The 27,513-nt window shown below is 37.7% G+C and overlaps 1 long non-coding RNA gene across 1 annotated transcript; it reads right to left on the bottom strand.

The window, feature by feature from the left end:
• Positions 1-1,255: 1,255 nt before the first annotated feature.
• Positions 1,256-26,651, bottom strand: LOC122551732. The gene is made up of 4 exons (XR_006312179.1): positions 26,601-26,651; positions 23,137-23,254; positions 6,978-7,100; positions 1,256-2,476 (listed from the first exon to the last, which is right to left on the bottom strand). It is a non-coding gene; the product is annotated as an uncharacterized LOC122551732 (long non-coding RNA).
• Positions 26,652-27,513: the final 862 nt, after the last annotated feature.

Raw genomic sequence — 27,513 nt, 5'->3', positions numbered from 1 at the left:
AAGTAAATCTTGTGTTAATTTAACTTAAGGAATAAAAACGAGGGAGTCCCAAATAGGGCTCAATTTTGCAAAAATAAAGGATGACAGAAGCAGAACTTACTGGAGAAATTCAGGAAGTCTGCAGTACCTGTGGAGAGAAAGGAGGGGTAACATTTCAAGTCTGGTGTCCTTCAGAATGAAATTTTCATTATTGTGAACATTGGGAGATCAGAATGAGAGTATAAATGCCATTCCCTGATTGAGGAACAAAACCATTCAAGAGGTTCACGCAAGGCAACGATTTAGTTTTTAGAATACTATAATTGAATCTTTTTCATTATTCACCTAAGACTCAAATTTAATCAGAGAAAAGTTCTGGCAAAGAAGAATTGCTCCTTTATGAAGTTTTTAATGTTATACAAATATGGCACATAATATTCTGGTCATCACTTGCTAATTATGATCATTTAAATTACAATTTATTTTGAATGAATTAGTCTATTAGTTCATAATGTAATCTAATCTCATTATTGAGGGAGTGCAAACAATGTATACCAGATTTATAACAAGAACAGAAATTGTTGGAGAAGTTCATCAGGTCTGAAAGAATCTATGGAAAGAAAGCAGAGTTAAAATTTCAAATCCAGTGACCCTTCTTCAAAAACTCAAAATGTCAGCCCTGCTTAGGATTTCACTGCTCCTTGGATGCTGCCTGAATTGCTGTGCTCTTCCAGCACCACTAATCCAAAATTTAGATTAGATTACTTACAGTGTGGAAACAGGCCCTTTGGCCCAACAAGTCCACACCGACCGGCTGAAGCACAACCCACCCAGACCCATTCCCTTACATTTATGCCTTCACCTAACACTACAGGCAATTTAGCATGGCCAATTCACCTAACCTGCACAGTTTTGGACTGTGGGAGGAAACCAGAGCATCCAGATGAAACCCACACAGACACGGGGAGAATTGCAAACTTCACACAGTCAATAACCTAAGGCGGAAATTGAACCCGGGTCTCTGGCGCTGTGAAGCAGCAGTGCGAACCACTGTGCCACCATGCCGCCCACAGTTGCTGCAGATCTGCTGAGTTCCTCCAACAATTTCTATTTTTGTTTGAGATCTTCAGCATCCACAGTCTTTTGTTTTATGCCACCAGCTTTGTCCCTGCAAAGGCAGGACTGTCCTAAGAAGAGAGACTAGGAAAACTGGAGCTGTATTTTCGATATTACCATGAAAATGAGAGGTAATCTCATTAAAGTGTAAAGGGGTGGACAGGGTAGATACAGATAAGATGTTTCCCCAAATTGGGTAGACTAAAACAAGGGGGTATCATTTTGAAATAAGAGGCAAAACACTTGTGACTAAGATGAGGAGATTTTTATTTACTCAGAATGTTGGAAATACTTTGAATTCTTGACTACAGAGGACTGTGGAAGCTTAATCATTGAATTTTGTTTTGTACAAAACAGCAGATTTCTAAATACTAATATCAGAAAACATATGGATATCATGTGGAAATAAAAGTTTTGAAGTGGATGATCAACCATGATCATATTGAGTGGCAGGCTCGATAGCCTAAATGGACTACTCCTGCTTCTAAGTCTTTAAGTATCATTTTGAATTAACTGAGTTGGGACAAGAAGACTATAGTAAGTACCTTAAACAGATTATTGCTACTATGTGCATTTTTAACCAATAAACATACACCTCTATGAGCACAGAATGTAGAAATATTACTTTGAAATTATAGACAATAAGATTTCCTCTCGCAGGAGTCATTGTGAAAGAATTGAGTAATCCAGTTCTAAAAGAATAATTCTCTAATCCATGACTTCCAGTGGGGAATTTCAATTCAAAGGGAGTACTGGTTAGAATGAGGGCAATGATACTGTAGTCTTGAATTTTGAGCTAGCTTCCTGTGAGCATTGCTTTCGACTGGGAACACAGTTGATATTCATACTTAAGGACTCCAATACTGTGGAATTCTTATACCCTGTCTTAACCATAAATTCTCACTCATAAAAAGTTTGTATAGGCAGATATGTGCATCTGACTAAAGCTCATTTGAAGTATATAAACATTGTCTGAATGCATTTCACAATAGATCTTTAACAGACATTGGACACATTCTCATCATTTGGATTACATTTGAACTTGAAGCCATGAAATTAAACTATTTTTGTCTAAACCTGATGAAGTGCCCTCAATGATATTACGGGCTGCTTTAGGCAATTTCAATAAAAACGAACAAATTTATATTCCACAGTTACACTTTCCGACTGGTGTTCTGGAAGTAACGTCCTCTTGATCGAGGGATAGCAGCTATGTCAATGTTACAATCTACAAAAACTGCTGGCTAATCTATTAACAAAGAACCAAAGAAACTGTAAAGATCTATGATAATATATAGTCAGGATGCATCTTCATTATTTACCCAATGAATATTATTTCGCAATATTTTTCAGCACAGTGAAAATTGGTCTGGTTGATAATCTAAGATTAGAAAACATTTTAAAAAATCAAATATTACATGGTACAAAGGCAGAAAATGAATAACACAATACAGTACATGGCATCAAAGTAACACATAGCAAAAAATCTAATTGGTTTTACAGACACATTTCACCACTTAAATCAGTTCATTTATGTATTGATGTCAGCAATCTTCAAAAGCTGCAAAGAGTAAGAAGCATTCAAAGGGTTACCTAAGAGTGCAGAATCCTGAGGGATTCCTCACAGAGTTTTTGAACAAACCATATGGGAAACTGAAGAACAAATTGGAAATTTGGCAGGATTTGCTTCTGTCTCATTGGATCTAACAGCATTCTATAGGGCAAATTCTGGATCCTATAGCAACAGAGTAAAGGGTTTTTTTTCATCTGTTCAGGCCAAAACATTTACCCTTTCAGAGAAGTTAATTATATGTAAGAATAAGGGGAGATAATTAATAATAGATTACGGTTTATGATTAAATATTTGTAAAGGTCTTCAGTTCTATCATCAGCACTTGTAAGTATGTTCTGGCAGCAGCTGCATTATAGCAGTCAGTAGGAAGATCAAGTTTAAGTCTCAGTGATTCCCTGGGGCTTTAAAGGCTTATCAGAGGCTTTATTCCTATTTGTCATTGATCTGAATCTTGAAATTTTGATGCGACCTTCACAGTCAGTTATTTTAGAATGAGTGCAACTTGAGGAAGCAAATATACCCAATAATTTCTAGTAAATTATGGAATTAAGATTCTTTTTTAGCATTTCAAATTACAACAGATAAGATCTGCTTTTATAAACAATTGGTGCCAGTTCAAAATACATATGTATACCTTTGGAGTAGCTGAAAAATTACTCATGACCATGGAATTTTGCATGACAAATTGAGTCTATGCTTCATCTATGATAAGTGTAGCTATAACCTACTTTTTGAGCATTTTTAACATACCCTTCTATAATTACTTTATTTTGGCATCCCCCTTTTCCTGGTTAGACAATGAAAACAGTGCAAGATTTTTTTTTTAAATGGGGTAAAGTCTCGGTTGAATAGGAACACTTCACAATGACTGATGACTGCTTAATGTGATTTAGAGGATATTATTTTGCGTCTGATAATGGGTGGAGAAAAGAATTTGTGTTTTTAGTGAAGATACAGAATTGATTAGCTTCGGTCTTATGTTAAGTCATTTAAAATTGTTTGTGTTCAATAGACAAGTAAAAGCTTTTTTTTATATCGTTCATGGAGTTTTCTTCCATTTTCAAACTTAATATCAAACAGGTGTAGTATTTTGTTTCCTTCTAGTCATTCATCTGTGACACAAGTTATCAGCCTGCATTTTTGCCATTATGAAATTCAAGACATTTCCAGGCTCCTCAAACCCAATGGAGGAATAAGTGGCCCAGAAATTTGGGTTGTTGTTCTGGGGTGCCCTGACTGTCTAGGAGACATTTGGATGTCTACAGAATGGCAGCAGATTGCCAAATGCACAGGCAAACTGAGCAGAACGCCCACCATGTTGCACCAGTTAATATGAAAAAGAATACAATAAATAAACATCCCTCTAGCCCTAACCCTTCTTATCTCCTTCCCCTTTGTAAAAATTCCCATCCACAACAACCCATGACACCTCGTGCACTCTATGCCAACGTAATAAGCCCTGTAACCCAGCCCTGTGGATCTTCATACCTCCTATACCAGTCCATGCCCCATTACCGCCATTTCCTTACTCATCCAATGGCCACCATCGGCAGACATCAGGTTCGGTGCAGCAATGCGATAAAATAAAATGATGTTTTAAGCAGCCTCTTCAGACTTCACTATATTAAACAAATCTAGTTTATAAAATAATTACTGCATTTACTCTCTTTCAACTCAATGAAGTATTATAACCAATGTTCATTCAAGTGCACAAACCATTATAGCACAATCCATTATAACAACACATTTGTTCATAGTCCAACATCAAAGAGTCTACAACCACTTGTCGATGTCAATCAAACTGAGAAATTGCAGGCACCCCACTGTTAATGGAAGATTGAAAAATTAATTATGCTGCAGTAATCCAGTTGTGGAAACATTCAGGCTAATATCAACAGACTGAGTAAGTTAGCAAGAAAGCCTTTCCTTTTGGCCCTCCAGATTTTTTTTCCAAGAATTAAACAGCAGGACTTTTAAATATCTTGTCAGTTGAACAAATCACATGGACAGGTTCTTTAGACAGGTCCTAATAGCATTTTGAAAATTCCTATTAACAGTGTTCTTTGACAAGTCCCCTTCAAACTTTCAACAAGTTCTAATAAAATCTTGCTTTGACATGCTTTTGACACTTTCAACAGTTGAGTTGGAAGGTCTGTTGACTTTTCCAATGAGCTTGACAGAAATAAGTCTGAGTTTTTAATGCATATTTATATCTCCTTTTAACAACCCCAAAGGACACTTTACCTTCATCCAAAAGGTATCTGATCTACCTCAAAGGCAGCTGACCTATCCCAAACAGCACTGGATCTCATAGGTCCTATAAAGATGTCCTAGCACCAGATGCAAAAGAATACCTTGCCTTTTCAAAAGGGTTCTCTGGCGATCCAAACAAATTCACAAGTGCAGACTTGGATTTACCAGATCTAATCTGCAGAATTCAAGCTTTGCAATCAATGTCCACAAAAGTTCCACTTCAGCAGAGATAACTGATATGTTAAATGGCCAGCTGCTTCAGTATACCCTACATGCATAAAGCCTGGCCTAACCCCATTTGTCCCCCTGTGAAAAGGAAATGCTGCATGTTATTGGTGCTACCTCTGTTATGTGCCACAATGGAAAGGCTCTCTATCATGGCAAAAATCATGACCATACTTAATGGATACATAAATTTGATGATTTTAGTATCATTTATTGATGTTCAATGCCTATTTTAAGCTGTGATCCTATCTTCTAAGAAAACTTCATAAATGGAACAAAATGATCGCTGAATCCCTTTGTAACAAAGCTATAGTAACTGTACAAACAGAGATGCAAAATGAAGAATGATAATTAATCAAGAGCACTATCGTCTCTAGTCTCAGCTGATGGATGTCTTTATTCTTTTTTTTAGACTATTACAAGTTCAAAGAAGAACCTATATTTGAAAAAGTCTCAATTTAGTTAGTATTTGGTATGAATGCACAGCATGAAGACATCTCTGGTGAGCACTGATTCTCCTAACTTACCCAAGAGAGACCCTGTGTAGGAACTTTTCCATTAGAATTGGCTGAGGAATTGTCATGAGCTATAATTTGGACTGACCCACATATTCTTAATGCAAAAACATTGTGACAAAAGTAGGAACATTAATTCTTCACCTAGTACGATTAGCTCAATAAGTTGAGCAAACCAATTCATTTAGGAGGGATATGTCTTTTTCTTTTGGTTCTTGCATTCAACCATAGAATAGACATTAGGAACTAGCTTTAAGCTGAGAGTATTTATAGGCACAGATACAATATTTTGTGAATTGTTTCTGAATATTAAACTAATTTAACAGTCAGTTAACAGTTTAACTACTAAAGTGATCATATTCTGCCAATTATGATAGGTAGGGTAACCTAAGAGAACCAGCTTGTGAAATTTCTGAAAATGATTCAAAGGCTGTTACACCATCAGTCTTCCATTCCAAATACAAACAGTGACAAATTGTCATCATCTTGGCAATGTACAATGATATTGTATCATCTCAGCAAATGAATCCAAGAAAGCTGTACGTGTGCTTCTCTGTCTATGTTAAATTAACCTCAATGTGAGCATCTTACAAAACCCCCACCTGAGAACTCCTATCACAGTCAATCCCTTTGGTGAAAATCTGCTGCAAGTGGGAATATTTGGCTGGATAAGAAAAAAAATTGGGGTTAGTTATATGTGGTGATTCTAACAACATCAGCCAGCTAGACTTCATAGAAGATGAGTTCCCTAATTAGACCAGTTTAACAGTCCCAATCAGGGAGACCCAGTTGATATAAAAAGGTGAATGTCAGGGAAATTGAGCCACTAAATGCCTGACTCAGTGTGAGTCCGTGCAATTGTCAAAGGCTATATATTTGAAAATGAAAGGTGATTGGTGATGGGATGCCGGCCTCTGATAAATAATTTCACTGTGATAACTGTCAAATCCATGTGAGCCCCCTGTTCCTTATTACTATATATAAATAACATTCCTTATGAGAGGGCCAATAGCATCTTATGGAACTACATCTGAGGAGTAAAACTGAGTCAATTTGTGATAATAGACATTGCTGATGTCATCATCACAGAGAGCTGGCTTGAAGCAGTTTGAGGAAAGCTTAATTAACATCAGTGGAGATATGGTCATTAACCCAAAGTGCTTCAGCAATCTTTTGGTTTCAGACATATATGTTAATTCAGCTCAATTGCCCTGTCAGGATCACTATCTCTTCAACCTAGTTCCTTGATGATATCATCAACAGTCAACCCTTAAAGGAAAACATCTGTCAGAAGTTACACAAAATATTAAGAGCACCTTTTTCACTGAAGTTTAAAGGATTGCTGATGTTCTGACTCTCTCTATGTTCTTGCTGTAACTGCTGCTTGTGTATCATTGCTAGGAGAAATCAAGTGTTTGTGATTCATGTGAGGCATCTACCTAGATGGATATAAAAAAAGTCAATAACTGTTGTTGCCATTCCTGTTAATGACAGATCAATTAACAATTGCAAGCTCAAAACTATGTTTGATTATTAATAATGTATGTAGCACTTGGCCCAATTCCACATTCCCCCATAAAGCTAATAGCATTTGTACCCTGTTATCAGGGCTGCATCACTATACATTTATTTTCAATTTTTTTCCAAGGTTCTGCCCCACTTTGAGCAAAGAAATCTGTGCTTCATTTTGAGTTCAGTAAATCACTGCATTGTTGTAGCAATTTATTCACACAGTATTTGCAAATACAGCAAATAATGAACCAAGAGGCATTCCTCCAACCAACTTATATATTATAACTCTTCAATACAGACTAAAGCCCATTGAAAAGTATTCACAGTGTAACAATTTTTGCATGAATATGCAATTTAAAAACAAATGTAGATATGCAAATAAAGCATTATGCAATGCTAAGAATAAAATTACTTCACATTCAGTACAGTTCTCTTCTCGCGTGTTGGCGTCTACTTTTTATACTTATCATTCTTCCTTCAAAATGTTGATGTGAGAAGCAATAAGTTCACTTGCAAGAAGGTTTTGAGATACTAAAGCTACAGTTCCAGCACTACACCATGGTTGATGTAATATTTCTGATATTTATCTGTTAATACTTATTGTAACCTAAACATTTCATTCAGGAAGAGCGTTGACAGCAGATGCATTTCCATTGTCAGTGTCAATCCATTCCAAGTTCCATTATGGAACCATGGGATTGAACATTACTGACAGCACAGGATGTTACCAATTATGGATCAAGGAATAGCATCTATCTATGCTTTTTGATGCGATTTATCAACAGAGAACTGACTGTGCTTTTGTATTTAGACAGTGTTGGATCAGCACTGCCTATAAAGTGGCATGTAGCTCCGAGTGACATTGACAGACTCACGTAATCAATTCGGCGTGACTGCAAAGTGCTTGCAAGCGGCTGTCACTGCTGACTGACAGCACAATCAAGAAATGCAAACTCTCACTACAAGAGAAATTGAGGAAATAGACAAAATCTGAATATTTATAATTGCCAAAGTGACATTAAATATATCGGCACATTCTTTTTTAATCCCTCCAATCTCGATCCTGCTCCCATTTTCCCTTATTCATGAATTATCTCCCATAGCTCTGAGGGTTAGTGAGTTGTGTTTTTCTGCATGACATACAGGCCACTACTGTCATATATGCACTGGGAGCAGGTGCACTTCCCACAGGGCAAATGGCCTATGACCAGAATTTCCTCCCTGACAGGCAAGATGCTTCACTGTTACAAGGGAGTACACCTAGAATTCTGGCTTAGGACTGATGAAAACATTTCAAGTGCAGCAGGGCAGCTCAAGCACTGGGTTGTACCAAAATGTGTACCAATGACCATAGGTTGGCCCTACTTAATTATGTTCAAAACATACTCTAAAAACATTTTTGTCTTAATTAACTCGGCTAAATGGTCATGCAATGGACCAGAGTTGCTCAGTCATTCTGAAATACCTGTTCATAGACAGGTGAATTTCATTTTAATTTAAAATATTGGTGTTCATTGAAATCACAAATCTGACAGCTCTACAATCTAGATTCAAACACAATAATAATGCAACAAATAAGTTCTTCACTTAAAATCCTCCAACATGGAATGTGAATTAATTATGAAAAATATATATTTTCTGTGAGCAACGCACTATTTCAAAGGATGGTTTTCAGGTAAATATTTAGACATTGATGTCTAAAGCTGTAGCTTAATAGTGTGTGCACCACAACAGTCATAATATTAAAGGCAATAGTAATAAGATTCTCCATAAAAGTTTCATGTAAAAACATGTTCATCTACTGCACTTCTGATTATTTTAACAGTTCAGATTGTCTGAAAGTGAATTCTGCAATTTAATTATGAGCTCTCCGCCATTCAGACATTGAAGAGTCTAAGGAAAGAAGAAGTGAAGTAAGCCATTCTCAAATGCACACTACAGCCACCCAAGAGCTCAGGTTCAAAGTTGGACCGAAGCACATTTAAAGAGATTATTCTTTCCCAAAATATGCCTTTCCATAGATTTGTTTCAATATTTGTATGGCAGAAAAGAGGTTCCTAATTGTACAATTAGGAATTCTGGATTTATAATGGAAAATAACCACATCAACATCAGGGAAGATCAACAACCTTTATTATGTATTAACATTAATCAAGAGATTCTAAGAGACAACACTTTTAAAACACTACACACTCAGGTCCCACTTTCATGTGACTTGATGTCATCATGACATCATGACTTATGCAGATGCTGAGGAGCTATTCTTAGAGTAAAGGTATAGTTAAATCATTCACCATTACATCTGCAACTCCCTGCCAACCCAGATTCCGTCTGTATACAAACTGCCAACCTCATGAATTATTTACCATTTCCATCCAGCTCCTACTCATGGCTGCCCCCACCCCCCTCCTCCCACAACATCCTGAATTTTTTTCCACATAAAATGTAAATATCCAGCAGTGTTCTCGGCTCTCTTGGAGGACGTGGAGGATGTATTTGCTCCCTTATCATTTTGTTGGAAGCTGAACACGTTGGTGGAGTGGGATGGCTGCTTCTTACAACAGATGGTTCTTTGGCTGTGACACTTATGATTACTTGAATGTAGAGACAGTGAGGACCAATCGAGGAAACATTGACTCAAGAGACAAACCTCCAAAATCCAAAATATCACAGTGCCTTGAAATGGAAGGCAGCAAACAGAACTGCCAATTCACCTCTTCTACATCGTACACCATGGTAAAACTAAAGTGTTAAGTTGGAAAAATGAAGAATTTGCAACTGTCATGCATGGGAGCTGCAATGACGAAAGAATCAATGAATGTTGATTCCAAGGATGAATCAGGTAGACAAAAATAATAATAAAGAGAATTTTGAAGACTGCCTAGAGGTGAGGAAATGAAAACTTCCATACTATTCCTAAAGAAGAAAATCACTTTCCTATCGGTAATGATATCACTTCCACACCGGCTTCAGCTTAAAGTTGGTTCTCTACAAATAATGACATTTAGGCAATGTCATCAGAAAGTTGGAGTACAAGATCACAAACAATAGAATGAACCTGAAGATTCAAGTGGATTGAACAGTCTTGGACATATCCAAGAGAACTGGGAAAATAGGAAGCTCTGAACTGAGGAGTTGTGAAAAGAGTTGAAAGTTGTGTAATCCTAACCTCTGACCTAATGATGGAGGAAGACCGTTGATGACACAGTTGAAGGTGGTTGGTCTGTGCACACTATCCTGATGATCTCCTGCAGAGGTGTCCTGGAGTTGAAGTTGACTTTCAGTAATCACAGTCATCTTCCTTTATGCAAGTTGCACCTCCAAACAGAGGGTGTTCCCTGTTTTACATTGAAGACAATTTTGCAATGCCTTGATGCCACACTAACTAAAATGTTACCTTGATGTCAAAGGCAGTCATTCTCACTTCTCCTCTTGAGCTCGACTCTTTTGTCAATGTTTTGTCAAAAGCTTTAATGAGGTCAGGAGCTGAGAGGACCTGGTAGAATCCAAAGTGAACATCAGTGAGCAGATTATTGGTGAGTAAGTGCCACCTGATAACAGTGTTGATGACCCCTTCCATCACTTTGCTGATTGAGAGTAGAGGGCAACATTTGGCTATATACTTGGGCACATTTCACATTCTCGTTTCAATGTTAGTGTTGTAACTGGACAGAAACAGCTTAATTAGGGATGCAGCTACTTCGGCAACACATTGCTGAAAGGCTGTCAGGACCCATAGCCCTTGCAATATCCAGTGTTTTTAGCCATATGTTGATCTCACATGGAATGAAATAAATTGGCTGAAGCCTGGAGTCATTGACGCTGATCACTTCAAGAGGAGGATTACATGGAGGCTCAACATTTCTGCCTGATCATGATTGCAAATGCTTCAGACCTATCATTTGCCAGGTGTGCTGGAATCCTCCGTCATTAAGGAATGGGAATATTTGGGCAGCCTCCTCCTCCAGTGAGTTATTTATCTTTTCAGCACCATTTACAACTTGGCAGAACTGCAGAGCTTAGACATCTGAGGGTTTGCCCTGTCTTTTTACTATCCCTTATGGTACTTGGTATGCAGCTAGCTAGTTTCACCTGTTCAATCCTTCATTTTTATGTATGCTTAGTGTTGCCCCTAGCATACCAACGTGCACTCTTCAATGAACCAAGGATTGCTCCCCACCTCCCCCCTGTTCTTTAGAACTCAGCTGATTCAGCTTGGTGCTACTAAGCTACTTGTGGTGATGAACATTGAAATCTCTCACCCATACTATGTCCTGGGCCCTTGCCACTGTCAATGTATCCTCCAGGATCAATATAGGGGAGTATGTATTCATCAGCTGTGGAGGGACAGTGGTAGATAATTATCAGCAGGATCTTTCTTTGCCCAAGTTTGACCTGATGCATGAGACTTCATAGGGTCTGGAGTTGATGATGAGGATACACAGGACAATTCCATCTTAAATATATACTACTGTAACGCCACCTCTGGTGAGTCTGCCCTGTGGTTAGGACGGGACATAGTCAGGAATGGTGATGGTGCAGTGTCTGTAAAGAATGATTCTGTAAAAGTGAATATGTGAGGCTGCTGCTTGACCAGTCTGGGGAACAGATCTCCCAATTTTGCCACAAGCCACCAGATGGGGTTAAGCAGAGTGTTGTTGTTTCTAACTCAATGCTGGGTTTCTGTCTTGGCTTGTTTCTTTTGGGAAAATTGAAATTTAGGATCAGGAGTCAGCCATGCAGGACATTGTGACTGCTCTGCCATTTAATATGATAGTAGCTGATTATTCACTTCAATGTCTTTTTACACATTGTCTGGTGAATATTTATTGCAGTCCCTCTGTGGAAAAAATATTTTTTGTTAGGGAAGGGGATCAAAAAAATGCATGTACTACTCTGGTACAGCATAACCAAGGTTCCATACGATTGAAACAATTTACTAGTTCTATACTCAAATCCTAAGTGCTAACATACCATAAATTCTTCCCAATTGCCTGCTGCACCTGCAGGTTAGCCTTCTGTGATTTATTGCCAAGGACATCATTTAAATGTTTTCAATTTCTAACTCTTATGATTTAAGAAATATTCTGCACATCTGTGGATAACTTCATATTTTTCCACATTATGTTCCATCAGCCACGTTCTTGCCCATTCGCTAATTCTGTTCACATTCCCTTGAAGCTATTTTGTATCTCCTTCGTAGGAAACATTCTCACCTACATTCACATATCTGTGAACTTTGAAATATTATATTTGTCCCAACATCCAAATCATTGATCAATAGTGTGAATGCTGAAGCACAAGTACTAATCCATGCAATGCCCTACAATTCCCAGCCTAGCAATAGAAGAATGACCCATTTATTCTTACTGTTTTCTGTCTATTAGTTACACTACACCAGTACATCAACGCTGAGACCATGTAACTTAATTTTACTAGGAGACAGTGAGGTCTGCAGATGCTGCAGATCAGAGTTGAGAGTGTGTTTCTGGAAAAGCACAGCAGGTCAGGTGGCATCCGAGGAGCAGGAAAATGGACATTGTGGGCTGGAGTCCATTCCTGATGAAGCACTCCAGCCCGAAACATCGATTTTCCTGCTCCTCGGATGCTGCCTGACCTGTGGTGCTTTTCCAGCAACACACTCTCAATTTATTTCTACTAATCTACCACCTGTCAAGAATTTGTCAATAAGCCTTGTAAACATCAAAGTATATTATATCCCCCAATGCACCTTTCTCAATGCTGTTGAAGACATCCTCAAAAACATTCCAACATTTTCATCAAAATTGATTTCCAGTTCACAAATTCATGCTCAATCACATCATCATATGAATTGATACCATCCCTTACAACACCACCTCCTTTTCCTTTTTGCCTGCCCTTCCTAAATTTCAAATATCCCTGAATGTTCATTTTCCAGTCTTGGTCACCTAACAGCCATGCATCCTGATGGAAGTCTACTTTTATTTCAACCCTTTATTTCATTTAATTTATTGCGAATGCTGTCATACCAGTTGCATTCAGGACAACAAATATTGCAAAGGAGGCCTCAAATAGACATTTGATAATCTATTTCGTTAATTTAAAGGGACTGATTCCTGTATCATCCCTCTTAAAGCCTCTTTTCCTGCCTATATGAATACAGCAAGTGGCTTGGGATTGATGTGGATTACAACTGTGCTCTCTGCCTTCAGTATTCAATGTTTGTTTTATTCCTGTTACATTGACTTGGCATTGAAAAAAATTGAGACCTAAGTTAAAAAAGTTTAATGTATTGCATCTGCTGCAGAATGAATGTTTTGCTAGTGAACATAATAGCATTAACCTAATTCTAATTTGAATAAAGCCACATTTCTCAAGCAAGTTACTCTTAATTCTTCCAAAAATTGAGAACTCTCTGAAAAAATGTTGATCCCTGTATTGAATCTGGATATTTAAAGCATTTCAGCTGTGCGTGTTAACTTATTACTTGGATATGGAAAGTGAATCTGTGATCACCAAGTTTGTGTATGACATAAAAATGAGTGGGAAGGCAACTAATGAGGATGATACAGAGCATCGATAGAGAGGCACAAACAGGTTAAGTAACCATGCAAATACTTGGCAGATGGAACATAATGTGGGAAAATATGAGCATTTACATTTTGGCAGGAAAAATAGAGGAGCTGAATATTATTTGAAAGGAGAGAGACTGCAGAAAGCTACGGAACAAAGAGATCTTGGATCCTTGTGAATGAATCACAAATTGCAAACGTTCATGTTCAACAAGTGATAGGGAATGCAAATGGTCTATAAGCCTTTATTTCAAAGGCAATGGGATACAAGAATAGGAAAGCCTTGCTTAAAGTACATAGTGCCACATCACACCAAGAATCTGAACAGCTTTATCCTGTTATTTATACTGACAATGGAGGCAGTCCATAGATGGTTCATTAGGTTGATTCTACATACAGAGGGATTTTCTCATGAAGAGGGGTTAAATAGGGCTGCTACTCATTAGAGCCTACAGGAATGATAGGAGACATCTCATCAAAATGTATAAGAATTCTTAGGGCCTTGGACATGGTAGATGTGGTGAGGTTTCTTCCTCCTGTAGGAGAATCTAGGACAAACGAGTACATTTTCAGAGTAAGTGGTCTGAGGATGAATTTCTTTTCTTAGTGAGTACTGAATCTTTACAGCAGAGAACGATCTTGGCTGGATTGTTAAGAGTTGACTTAATAGGCCAAATGACCTACTTTTCCTCTTAAATCTTTTGGCATTGTTATTGTACAAATTATTTTGCTTTTTCTAATAATTTCTTGTAACAAGTTCTTCCAATGATACCCTCACTATTCAAGCAAAAGTACTTTCAAATATTGACCTAAAATAAACCATAACCAGCTGCAAGTAATGTCAATTCTTTGTAACAGTCTAATATTAATGTAACAGAATCCAGATAGAAAACCTCTTTCTTCATATAGACCATCGTTACCAAAATCTCCACAACACAGTAACACTCGTAGTCCAAAAATCACTGAACTCCACAGTGACTTTAAGTTTTTTTGGCTTTAAAGCAACTCAGAGAATTGTTGGAATGAAGCCCTGCTATTGTCACTTCCTGCTTGTCCTTCCTATTTATAACCCAAATCAAACATGACAGTAACAGAACTCCACTATAATGTCTTATCCTTCCAAAGCCATTACTGTTAAAGTTTCCATATTTTATTGACAAATGACATGCTTTTTAAAATGTACACCATTCACAATAAAATATGTAGATTTTTCAATTGGTGTTATTTTAGCAGTGACTGTAACATAACACTGTTTAGCAAATCAAAGTTTTGGAGCCTTGTAAAACAGAAATGAACTATTCTATTAATTGGCATGCTTTGCTGTTAATAAATAATAAGGAATAACTAGTTATTTAAATGCACACTTTACATAACTTATCAATGCTGATCACATTTAATGCAATGATCTAGCAAGCAAAACTAAGAAATTAGAAATAAAATTAATTTAAATGAAGTGGGCAGTCACTCTTGGTCTTGAACAGTGCCAGTCTACCTCAGATAATATTGGAAGAGCAAGCTATCTCACAAGTTTGACCAGTGAGTGAAGCTAACTGTTTTAGACCACTTCTATCCAGTAGCAATATGAGTGATGTTCACCACTAACAGAATGCTGACTTCAAACCAAAATGACATTCTGCCTACCACGCAAACAGAGATAAATTACAGTGCTGGTGTGGGGCCAGATATGTAGCCTGTATCTCCCAAACTGGCAGATTGTATCAAATTACACATCCCCTTCACTGTTCGCAACAAGCAAGATACTACCTGTACCCAACCAGCCACCCTTGCAAAAGCTATAACACAGTGTTTAACATTAGATGTGGTTCTGTAATGAGACATTTGCTGCGTAATCCTGAGTCTGCAATAAATTATGCTGACAAGCAATTTAGGACTATTAATCAGGCTCACAATGTGGTGCACTTGCATGTACTGCAAGTTACATATATTTAAACACAGTGCCCTGTTCATTTCATGTAGAAAGAACATGTACATGCACTGTGCCTGTTTCAACTTAATAAAATAGGTCACAGCCAGTTGCTGATTCATTTCTCACGGCTATTCACTGAAAAACCAGAATCAATCTGCCCAGTTTAAAGTTTAGACAAAACTGAACAATTAATTGTCATTTATCATTAATTGGTGCATTCCGTTTGGTCATGCCTCGACCAATCAAAGTCCATTTGCCAGTCAATTAGCACCGCCCTCTTATGCAATACAAGCATTGGCTTTCTTCCTGAATTGATATTTTTGTGAATTGCCCTGATGAGAGGAGGCTGAAAAACTTCAACAAAATGTGTTTTTTCAGGATTAATTATATGTTAATTGTGTCCTGTTAATCAAAATATCTTAACACATAGAATCCACATTACTTTAAAAATAGGGAAATGACTTGTATTGAAAACAAATCTTTTCATTCTGAAGAATATTCATATACTCAAAACCTTGCTTTGTGCTTTTTCCTTCAGATAACAGCAAAATTCTCTGGATGCTGGAAATCTGAAACAATTACAGAAAATGCTGGAGAAACTTTGTAGGTCTGGTAAAATCTGTGGAGATAGAAACCAGAACCGATCCCTCTGTGACACCCTACTCTACTTCTTCATCACTCCTAACATGTGCTCAATCCTACTGGCAATTGCAAAATGTATAACAATTGCCCATCTCCACCCTCCTCACTGACTAAGGTCCCAAACATGTTTTTCAGTTGAAGAAACATTTTACATTCAATCTAGTCTACTGTATTTGCTGTTCACAAGGCAGTTTGCATTGGTGAGACCATCACGTACTGGATAACCACTTTGTGGAACACCCCAGCTGTGTCCACAGGAATGATCCAAACCTTTCAGTTCTTTGCCATTTCAGTAAATCACCTTTCTTTCACATTCATATTTCTGTCCTGGATCTGTTGCAGTGGTCCAACAAAGTAAGACACAATTCGAGGAGGAATACCTCATTTTCCAATGAGGCACTTTATAACCTCTAGGACTCAATATTGAATTCCATTACTTAAACACAAGGGCGAGTGTTTTAAACTTGACATACTGGACACCTGGAATCAATGTGGACCAACAAGTGTAGGAATAATATATCTGCAATACTTGGAGTTGGACACACAGTGTCTTTGATACATTGAATTATACATGGAGTGGAGAATTGGGTGGTTGTAATATACTATTGGTTTAGTTGTCTGGAGGTGACAAAGGCATTGCTGTGGATTTCTGCAGCAGATGGGCTGAGGCAGACTCATGTTGTTGTAGCATTCCTTTATCTGCTATTCTAACACCAGTGTTAACCTGTTTATTTTAAATTAGCTGACAGACGAATCCCATGCAAATGTGTTAAGTGTGTTAAGACGACTTAATATCTTCCATAATCTTTTTGGAATGTAGTTTTAATAAGTTGTTTGGAAAAACACAATTTTGTCATGATTTTATCATATTGATCAATTTGAATAATTGTAACAAAGATGCAGTGCTATCAAAACATACCTCAAAAAATTCAGGAGAAACATTCTTTTACCCATGAAGTAGTAAGAATGTGGAACTTGCAACCATAAGAATTGGTTGAGGTGAATGGTATCAATGCATTTATGGATTAAGCAAGATGAACACATGAGGAGAAAAGAATTTGAAGATTATGCTGAAAGGGGTCAAAGAAGAAGATTTAGAAAGTGTCCCATATTGAGCAAAAACACCAGCATGGACCAAATAGGTCAAAAGGTCTGTGTTTGGACTGTGCATTCTACAACCTATATGTTAAAATTGTGTGATAATTACCATACCTTATCATGAAGACTATTCAACCTGACATCACATGGTAGTGACACAGCTGACTTTCATGACTGTGTCATGAAAACACTGATCAACACTGTAGTATTAAACTTTAAACAGTCTGAAGCAGAGGGTTGGATAAATTACTAATACACCGGCATACATTGAGATTTCCGCAGTGCGCACTTTGACAGAAGGTGGGTTTACAAGCAGGCTGTGGTGTCTGTCACAGTATAGTGAACCGGTAGTCGCTGCTTGCTTAAAATGTGCTGTTTGTCACCATTTTCTGATCCTGTTAAAACAATGACTTGACTACAATAAATAGATACCAATGATGATTTCCCAACATTTTTTTTTTGACAAAGAAAAGTATTTAGCAAATAATTTAGTGGAAATAGTTCATGATTTTCTTTTACAGTTGCAATTTATCATAACTTTCAAGAATTGGTAATAATCTTTCAGCCCCAATAATGTTTTTTGGTAGATTTAGACAAATACTTGTTCTCTTCATTATTCTTTGCCCATTCTCCATCACCATTGTGCACACTGAGCCACAATGGCTGTTAGTTAGGCTTTACAAATGTAAAATTCTCATCTTTGTTTCCAAATCCCTCCATGACTATGCCCCTTTTTGTCTATGAAATCTTTTCCAACCACAATTCTCTGAAATATCTCTGTCTCTCTAATTCTGACCTCTTGTGCATCCAATTTTAGTCATTTCATCATTGATTGCTCTGCTTTAGTACCTAAGCTCTGGAATTCTCTCATTATCCCTCTGCATCTCTCTGCCTCATTTTTCTCCTTTGAAACACTCCTTCACACTAATGTCTTTAACCAAGCTCCTGGTTTTACATGTTTTCATGCTTCCTTGCAGGTCTTGTTTTAAATTACATTCGTGAAGTGCCTTTGAATATTTTTACCACATCAAATATGTGACATAATTACAGATCATCATCATTGTCAATGTTATATTACTTGGTCACTTCTCATATCAGAAGTAGAATAATTTGCTTCTGGTTGATTATATTTGTGCTTAATAGATCTCGTAGCTAATTTAGTTTACAAGGCTATGATAAAGGTTGTTTGTTTAAAAACAAACAGTTGAGTTTTCTTCTCTTGAAGTGACTGTTTACTTCAGACTTTTGACACTTTGTACTTGAACCACAAAAAACATTTTTTCCTGGATCATTTTCATAATATTTAAAGCTTTATCCAGGCTATCACTAAGTCTTTTCATTTCCAACGAAAACAAATTAAACCCCTTTAATTTTCTCAAATAAAGCCAGATATCCAAAACCATCTTTAGCATTTGCCTCCATACCTGCACTAAATGTCATATGCTTGATTAAACCTATGGGAAAAGAACTGCCTTAGAAAAAAAGATGAACAACATTGTATGTTTTTAAAGATTATTCACAATGGAGAATAAACTGTCCTTGCAAGATCTTAGGATCAGCTGAGCACATTGAGGATAAGCGATGTATAATGACTCTTGTTCAATCTCCTAGCAGTGAGATTTTTTGTGATGTCCAAATATTTTATCAACAAAAAAATGAAAGAGGTGATTGGGGAATTCAAAATATTGAAATGATGTCATGAACTGAAAAAGGGGCAAAAGCAACAAGACTACAATTAAGAAGCTGATATTGATACATTATCCAGGTTGGAGATGAGGCTATAGCAATGCAATTTAATTTTCCTATCTGTAATCTTTTCAATTGTGATAGGACAGTTTCACTAAGGGATTGTCCTGCTCAGAAAAATTTAATTTCTCTGGCATTATATAAAATTCAAGAGTTAATGATGGTGACACAATTTTCTGAACTAATGATCAACAGTTAATTACATGAAACATGAATATTTGAAGTGCTGAAACAAACTCCGCAAAATATAATTTTTATTCCTATGGTTGAGGTACTAGTTCCTTCCCTTTAAGAGCAGTATTTAACAAGAGTACCATAAGCTAATTTTATTCATGTTTTATTTGTTTTTATAAGATAAAAATAAAGTCAACTTCATTGCCATACGATGACATCACATAGTTGTTGCGATATTACAACTTGTAGGCATATGGAAAACATTTCCATAGTTACCAGCCCTCAGGAGGGTGACAGCAAGTTTCTCAATAATCTGTATCTGTATTTATGCTCCCATATAATACAGCGTTAGATTAGATCTGCATCAATCGGTACAAGAAATATCAGCATGGATGCCAAACTGGTCTAAAAGCAGAGAAAGAGCAAACCCCAAATGATAGAAGTGCAATTTTGTTTGAAAACTGAAGATGTTGAAAATAGTCTATGCATCAGTCAACATTTGAAGTTAAGCTTTACATTTGGAATTGGGCCCTTCAGCAGAATGTGACACTCAGACTGGAGAGATTTGCTTAAACTGTGAACTTTTATACCAGTTTTTATTGGTAACATAAATATTTTACATTAAATATAATAATAGAGAATGGTTAATAAGACAGATTCAGAGCTAACAGTTATTTTAATTAACTTGTGTGGACATATTATTATACACGTCCAGGGTACGTGGATCTTGAAACCCACACCTTGGTGTCCAGAGGTAGAGACACTACAATTGGACCACAAGACCATTTTTTGAGTGCAAATATACATACTTTGTCTTTAGCCAAAAATCAAGCTTCCTATTTGGTTGATAATTCTCACCCTTTAGAAATAAACAGTTTTAGTTTCCACTTAAGAAGTGGCAACAATGAAGCTTCTAAAAGAAGAAGTTTCAGTTGCAACAGAAGTTCCCAACAGAGACAAGATACAGTTTCAGTTCATCTGAATTAATTTACCTTTTTTAATAAAGGTCCAAAATTATTGCTCTTTAAAATCATAAAAAAGCCTGAAGGATGAATAGCTGTGTAAAGACATCACCAACTTAGGGTACTGCAGAATGCATTGCATGAGGGCTTTGCTCTTTTATTATTTTGCTACAGAACTGCCAAGTGGGTGTTGTCATAATTGGCTTCATTGATGGGTTTGGTTACATTATACCAGAAATACTCAACAGTTGTTGACTTTACAAAATAAACTATTCAAATAAAGTGTACACAAGTTTATTTACATAGATGTTTTCAGTCATTAGTGCTAGAGAGTCTCCTATGTTTGCAGAATACCACTATAACACAAGCCAAGAACCATTCATCCTATCTTTCCATTATTCAAATTTATTAAACAATATTTCACATGTGTTTGAAATAATGTCAAGTCCAGGACTCCTGTGGAATTGCCTTAGTTCTGGAACTGTTATGCTACTTCAGCGTTAATCATTTTTGGCAAAAGTCCACTTCCTGTAAGAAACTGAAACAGCTTCGGAATGTCATCTCCTCGAAAGAAAACAGGGAGCATCCAAGAGGAAGCTCTCCTCCGCTCTCGCATCCCAGATACAAAAACATATGGATAGCTGGAATATGTCAAACATGAATGTAGGAAAAGGACACACTTTTCCCACATACAAATAAAAGTAAAATTCTAGCTTTTTAAATGGATTCCATGAACTTTAACACTTAATTTGCTTTTTATTTTTACTGTGTGTTAAAGAAATGATGCAGGGTAGCAGGAATGTTGTAAATGTAATATATAGTCACAAGGCTGTGAAAAGCAAGCAGCATCAGTTCTTCACCCCTGGATCATCACCAGGCTTACTAGGGTGAACATTTCGTCCTCAGTGCCTGGACAGTTTGTAATCCATGGATGGATCATAGACAACTAACATATTGTAGTTTACGAGGCTGTATTTGCTGTTTTTGTCAGTCTGAAGCAGAATGTCTGAAGTTGCAATGGGACTCAATTTGTCTGCTTGCTTGTGGTTTATTGCACTCTCTATTTTTCACTTTTCCTGCATGTAATTAAATCAGTGGATACCTCTCTAAGTGTGCTTTGTTGTACACTTGTCTTTGCATCACTGTATTGGTAGTGTGGCCACATATATTACTCTGGAAACAGGTTTGTTTGCTGAGCTGGAAGGTTCATTTTTGGACGTTTCGTCATCATACTAGGAAACATCTTCAGTGAGCCTCCGGTGAAGCACTGGTGGTGTAGCCCACTTTCTATTTATACGTTTGAGTTTCCTTGGGGCGATGATGTCATTTCCTGTGGTGCCATCATTTCCTATGGTGATGTCATTTTCTGTGGTGACATCATTTCTTATGTTCTTTTTCTCAGGGGTGGTAAATGGGATCCAAGTCAATGTGTTTGTTGGTAGAGTCCCAGTTGGTATACCATGCTTCTAGGAATTTTTATGTGTGTCTCTGTTTGACTTGTCCTAGAATGGATGTGTTGTCCTAGTTGAAGTGGTGTCCTTCCTCATCCGTATGTAAGGATACTAGTGAGAGTGGGTCATGTCATTTTGTGGCTAGTTGATGTTCATGTGTCCTGGTGGCTAGTTTTCTGTCTGCTTGTCCAATGTAGTGTTTGTTACAGTTCTTGCAAGGTATTTTATAGATGACATTATTTTGCTTGTTGTCTGTATAGGGTTTATCAAGTTAATTAGCTGCTGTTTTAGCTAACAAGGAATGACATCACCAATCCAAGGAAGCTCAAACATATAAATAGAAAGTGGGCCATGCAACCAGTGCTCCATTCGGGTGCTCACTGATGATGTTACCTAGTCTGGTGACGAAACATTTGAAAATTAACCTTTCAGCTCAGCGAGCAAACCTGTATCCAGAGTAATATACATCCAGAACCTTGACCTGAGCTACAAATCTTCTTAGAAGTCACTAACATATATTGCTATCTGTTTTTGTATTACTCCCAATATTTACTAAGATAAAATTTCACTGACTTCAATTAATGGAACAGAATATGTTTCAGGATATTATCACAATGGTAACTGTGAAACTAATCTGGCCAACCTCTCTGTCTCAGGCTTGCTGCAATTCTCCAGTGAAGCTCAGTGCAAGTTAGCACCTCATTTTCTGTTTGGGGACTCTACAGCCTTCTGAAATCAATAGCAAGTTCAACAACTTTAGAGCTTGAGTTTCTCTCATGTCCTTACCCCAACCTCTATATTCCAGGCCTTATTATCAAATAGTCTGCTATTACACACAACCTACTTTTGGCGACCAACAGTCAACATTAATAGCCATTCACCCTCCTAGCCTGACTGTTTTATACTCCTTTGTCTGTCCAATTGTCCTTCTCCCTCTTTGGTGTCCATCTCTACATATTGTCTATTCCTAAACCCACGACCCCACCACCACCCCATCCCAAACTTCCCACCCCACCTCCCTTTCTATCTTCTGCATAAAAATCAACATTTTCCTAGCTATCATCAGTTCTGAGGAAGGGTCATTGGATCCAAAAGGTTAACTCTGATTTTTCTCCACGGATGCTTCCAGACCTGCGAACTTTTCCAGCAATTTCATTTTTTGTGTTATGAAACTAAACTTGATTATTATAATTGTTTCATAACAAACAATACTGATAGATTGGAACAGAAATTGCTGGAAATCTTCTGCATATCTGGAAACATTTTTGGAAGGAAAGAAGTATCTTCCTCTCTCTAGATGCTGCCGATCCATGCCGACAGATTTTGATTTTTTCTGAGATTGCATTGTTTCCATACAGATGCAAGTTTTAAATGATATCAGAATATTTTTTATTTCAAACTTCACCCACCTGCCCACAAATCAGGTGCTCCACTGTGATATTCTGAAGTTTATATTTGCAGAATCAGATTACATTGCTGGGACCAAATCCCATGAACAATAGGACCAACCCTGAAGAAGTCTTGTTCCTGCATAAAAAGACAGAAATATTGCTATTACAAAAACAGCAAGTGTCACACACAGTCCAATATAGATGTAGTAGTTATCTGCCCTGTGAACACCTATGTGGCTTTGTCTGCATCATAAGTTTCCCAAACAATCCCACCTCCTCTGTGGGTCAAGAACTGAGACAGACTGATTAGAAGACCCATTTTTGTTCTCTGAGTCATAGTTCTGATCATTTTAGATGATTTTAGGCCCAATGATGTCTCCCCTCACATCCTCTCACTCCACAAGCCACCTCATCTGGCCCTGAAAACTCTCCATGACAACTGACTGTTGAATTATACTTTTGAGATATCTCACCATGACTCATCATAGATCCTATTCCACGACTGGTATCCAGCATGTACAGGCCTCAGGAGACATGTGGAGATGAAAAAAGAACTTTTAAAATGCCCAGTTCAACTCTCCTTATACAGACTTGCTATGACAAGATCTATCACTCAACTAAACATTATTATTTTTCAATCTCTTCAAATCGTTAGCTACTTACAGAAGCCATCACCTGTTTATTCCTTAGTACTTTAACTGCAGTTGATCATTTTACAAACTCAGATACCCCTATGCAAATAAATTATTTCTTTTTAGACTCAGCCAATCATTCATAACTACACATTAACAACCCATGGAAAATTTCAACAAGATGCTCCATTGAAACTAGTTAAACAAGATGGCATATAATTGAAGAATCTAGTAAAGGTTTTATTAACTGTCACTGACCACCATGGCCCATGTCTACATAATTTAACAAGGAGGAAATGTCAAAATCTTCCTGACAGTTAAACACACTTCATCTAACCTTCAAGAGCCATAGGCCTAATTGTTAAATTCTTGACTTACATGTAAAGGATAAAGGCCACTGGAACAGCAAAACAAGATCTTTTGGAACTCAGCACAAAGTACAAATGGTCCTGTAGAGTTACACTAACCCTTCTATGTGAAATACACTCTGGCTTTTTCTCTCACTTGCAAAAATGGAATTTGTCAGAAATCGGGGCAGGATTGCTACATCTGGGTCTCACCTGTCATTTTTTTAAGGGTCTGTGGGATGGACACAACTGTGCAGAAAATCCAGTCCTGAGTATCTGGAGTTGGGCGAGAGCTGGAAATCTCAGTCTACCACTGAGCTACAGCAGAAACTGATAAACTTACACATGGAAAAGTAGGAGTGGTCAGACAAAAGGAAATTCTCTTCACTACAGTTTCCTTAACTGGTATAAAAATTTTAAAACTCTGACAAGCACTATGAAAAAAATGGTTGGGCTTCTCAATATCACATCTGTTTGTGTTCTCATTGAACAAAACCAGTTTCTGAAAAGAATAATTTCTTAAAAACAATTAGCTATATTTAGATGCTCCATTTGCAATGTTGAGTGCATTGATCTATCGGACACAATGGCATTTAATGCCTTTCCTCCTGGTGAGTTTATTGGTGGGAGCATTTCCCAGGTAGAATGATTGTGGCATTAGGACCCTGCCACCTAACCACCTTCACCTCGATTAAGCCCACAAATAATTAAGGCACTTGTGCTCATGGCCATGCAGGTTTTTTGTCCACTGTAAGCCATGGCCCTGCCTTTGCTATTGAGCCCCCTACCTTTGCAAACCTCTCCTGGTGGCACACACAAGGTGGCATATAATTAAAGAATCTATTCGAGGTTTTATTAACAATCACTAACCACTATGGCATATCTCTTTACATAGTTTAGGATCTTGTGACAATCCTAAACTGTGGCTGGGTGCTGCAATTGCACCAGCACTGCATCACCAGTGGCACTGCAGGTACAATAGAGCTGCCCCAGACTTTGATTGTTTGGTAGCTCTCGCTAGGCATGACAAAGTCCTTGATCTTGAGGTATGCCCACTTTTGGCTGATTAAGTACGTGAGTGGCACTTATTACATTGGTCCCTCCCTAAAAGAGTTAATGCATGACTCTAGGTCGCTCTCCAACTGGCAAGTATGACCTCAACCACTGCCATTAAATACCATCCATAGTGTGGTGTACTAAGAACAGGAGTAGGCCCTTCAGCCCATGAAGACTGCACTGACACATAATGCCTTTCTAAACTAAAAACCTTTTGTCTGTTTGCAGCCCATCTCCCTCTACTCCCTGTCTATTTATGTATCTGGCAAGAGTACTGTCCCAGTGTTGTTCAGAATCCTCCTTTCCCCTATCCCTGGCTTTGATTAGATTAGATTACTTACAGTGTGGAAACAGGCCCTTCGGCCTAACAAGTCCACTCCGACCCACCGAAACGCACCCACCCAGATTCATTCCCCTACATTTTACCACTGCAGCTAACACTATAGGCAATTTAGCATGGCCAATTCACCTAACCTGCACATTTTTGGACTGTGGGAGGAAACCCACGCAGACACGGGGAGAATGTGCAAACTCCACACAGTCAGTCGCCTGAGGTGGGATTTGAACCTGGGTCTCTGGCGCTGTGAGGTAGCAGCGCTAACCACTGTGCCACCATGCTGCCCATATTTGCTTCATTTTCCCACATTAGTTTCTGTGCTGTATGACTCTACGATTCGATTGCAAAAATGACAGAGCTTCATCAACTTTGAAATGTTTTGGAGGGTCTTGAGGCTGTCATAGCAATATAAATCTTTTTGGTGGTTAGGTAATTAGAGAAAGTAAAACTATTACGCTTTGGTCTCAGATATCTTCAACCATATTCTACCTAGGCTTTCCAGTCCAAAAGTCAGAATTTGCCAAATGCAGTGGGCTGCATGTTACTAGGTAACACCTAAGTGTCAAGTTTATTGCCAAGTTTAATGGGAGTGTTTTCTCTGCAAGTGATAACGAATTTCTTCATGCTATCTTTCCAACCTCTATGCACCACATCCTTATGGCTACTCATCATATTCTCCACTTGCCATAGGCAGGTCCAGCTGGGATTCCTAGTGCTGGCACTATCTTTAAAGCACAGCCATGCTTTGGTCAAATGCTCGCAGTCCAATGCTCTGATAGGGTTTCTGTTAATTGCCCCAGGTGTGTTGAGGAATTTTACTAACCCACTTTGATGACAGGGACACGGAGTGGACAGGGTGTGAATGTGGTCACTTCTCAGGGAATGTGCCTTGCGATGTTAATGCCTTGTGTCCAAGCTGAAGGATTAGTAGAGCAAGTTTGCTTGATGGGAATTGACACTGACTAGCTTCTATCTGGCAGATGGAATAATGGCAATCTGCATATCAATGAGGCGCATTGACCTTATATTGGGAACGTTAATGCAAGCTGAATAGTGAAAGCTTTTCCTCGTTAGTCAGCACTTGGTTGGAAAATGAGACTTTTCACTCACAATGTTAGGAATCCTCTTACTGTTGGTCACTCATAAATGTCTCAACATTTTTTCCAATGCGATGAGGTCCCGGGATTGGAGAGATTCCACTCCTTATTATTCTGGAAGTAGATATTCTGCATGATCAGCACAATTGCTATTATTCCAGCTAGTTTAGAAAAGTGGGAACAAATTCCTAATGTGGACACACAAACAGATGGTAACAAGCCCTTCACTGTGGAAAAAGCACCAAACTAGCTCCCCAATTCCTTGTTATAGTTTCAAAAAGAAGATAGATTTAATCTAAAAATGTACTTTAATACAAACAACAAATTAAAATGTTATGCAGCTGAAATAGAGGCACCACAAAAAATTGTGTGAACTTGCTTTTGGTTATTAAATGCATGATTTTCGCTGTCCTTACCCAAAACAGCGGGACATTGGCTCACACTTTAACTTTTGCACCTCTCATATTGAACATTGAGATTCACATGTTAGTCCAAGGTTTATCTGACTGGTTCTGGCATGCTGTTGAGATGGAGACTTCAGGATATTGAATATATGTTCCAGACATGTGGGAGTTTATCAAGGCACCATTACAATTTTATCCATAGTCATTATCAATTAAAGAAAAACTGTATTTCATTTTGTTATTGTTATTTGTGCCAATTATGAATTCTAGAGGGAATTACATAATGTGGATTCATGGCAACTACTCTCAAACTATCCAGATTAATTTTACTTGTAATATTCAAAATCTGGAAAGCAAACCTTGCACCCAACCATCAGAATTGGCATTCAACATTAGCTCCCTAAGGTGCTAACTCCAATTCTCTTAACTAACTCCACAAACTATTTGTGAGTAACGTTTAGTTGATAAAATAGTACCTCCCTTTTGTCTTTTATTCCTGAGGCTTAATAAGAACCAGCCTGG

This window comes from Chiloscyllium plagiosum, chromosome 7, assembly GCF_004010195.1.
Source record: "Chiloscyllium plagiosum isolate BGI_BamShark_2017 chromosome 7, ASM401019v2, whole genome shotgun sequence".
NCBI lineage: Eukaryota > Metazoa > Chordata > Chondrichthyes > Orectolobiformes > Hemiscylliidae > Chiloscyllium > Chiloscyllium plagiosum.
This window is presented reverse-complemented; position numbering and strand designations above follow the sequence as displayed.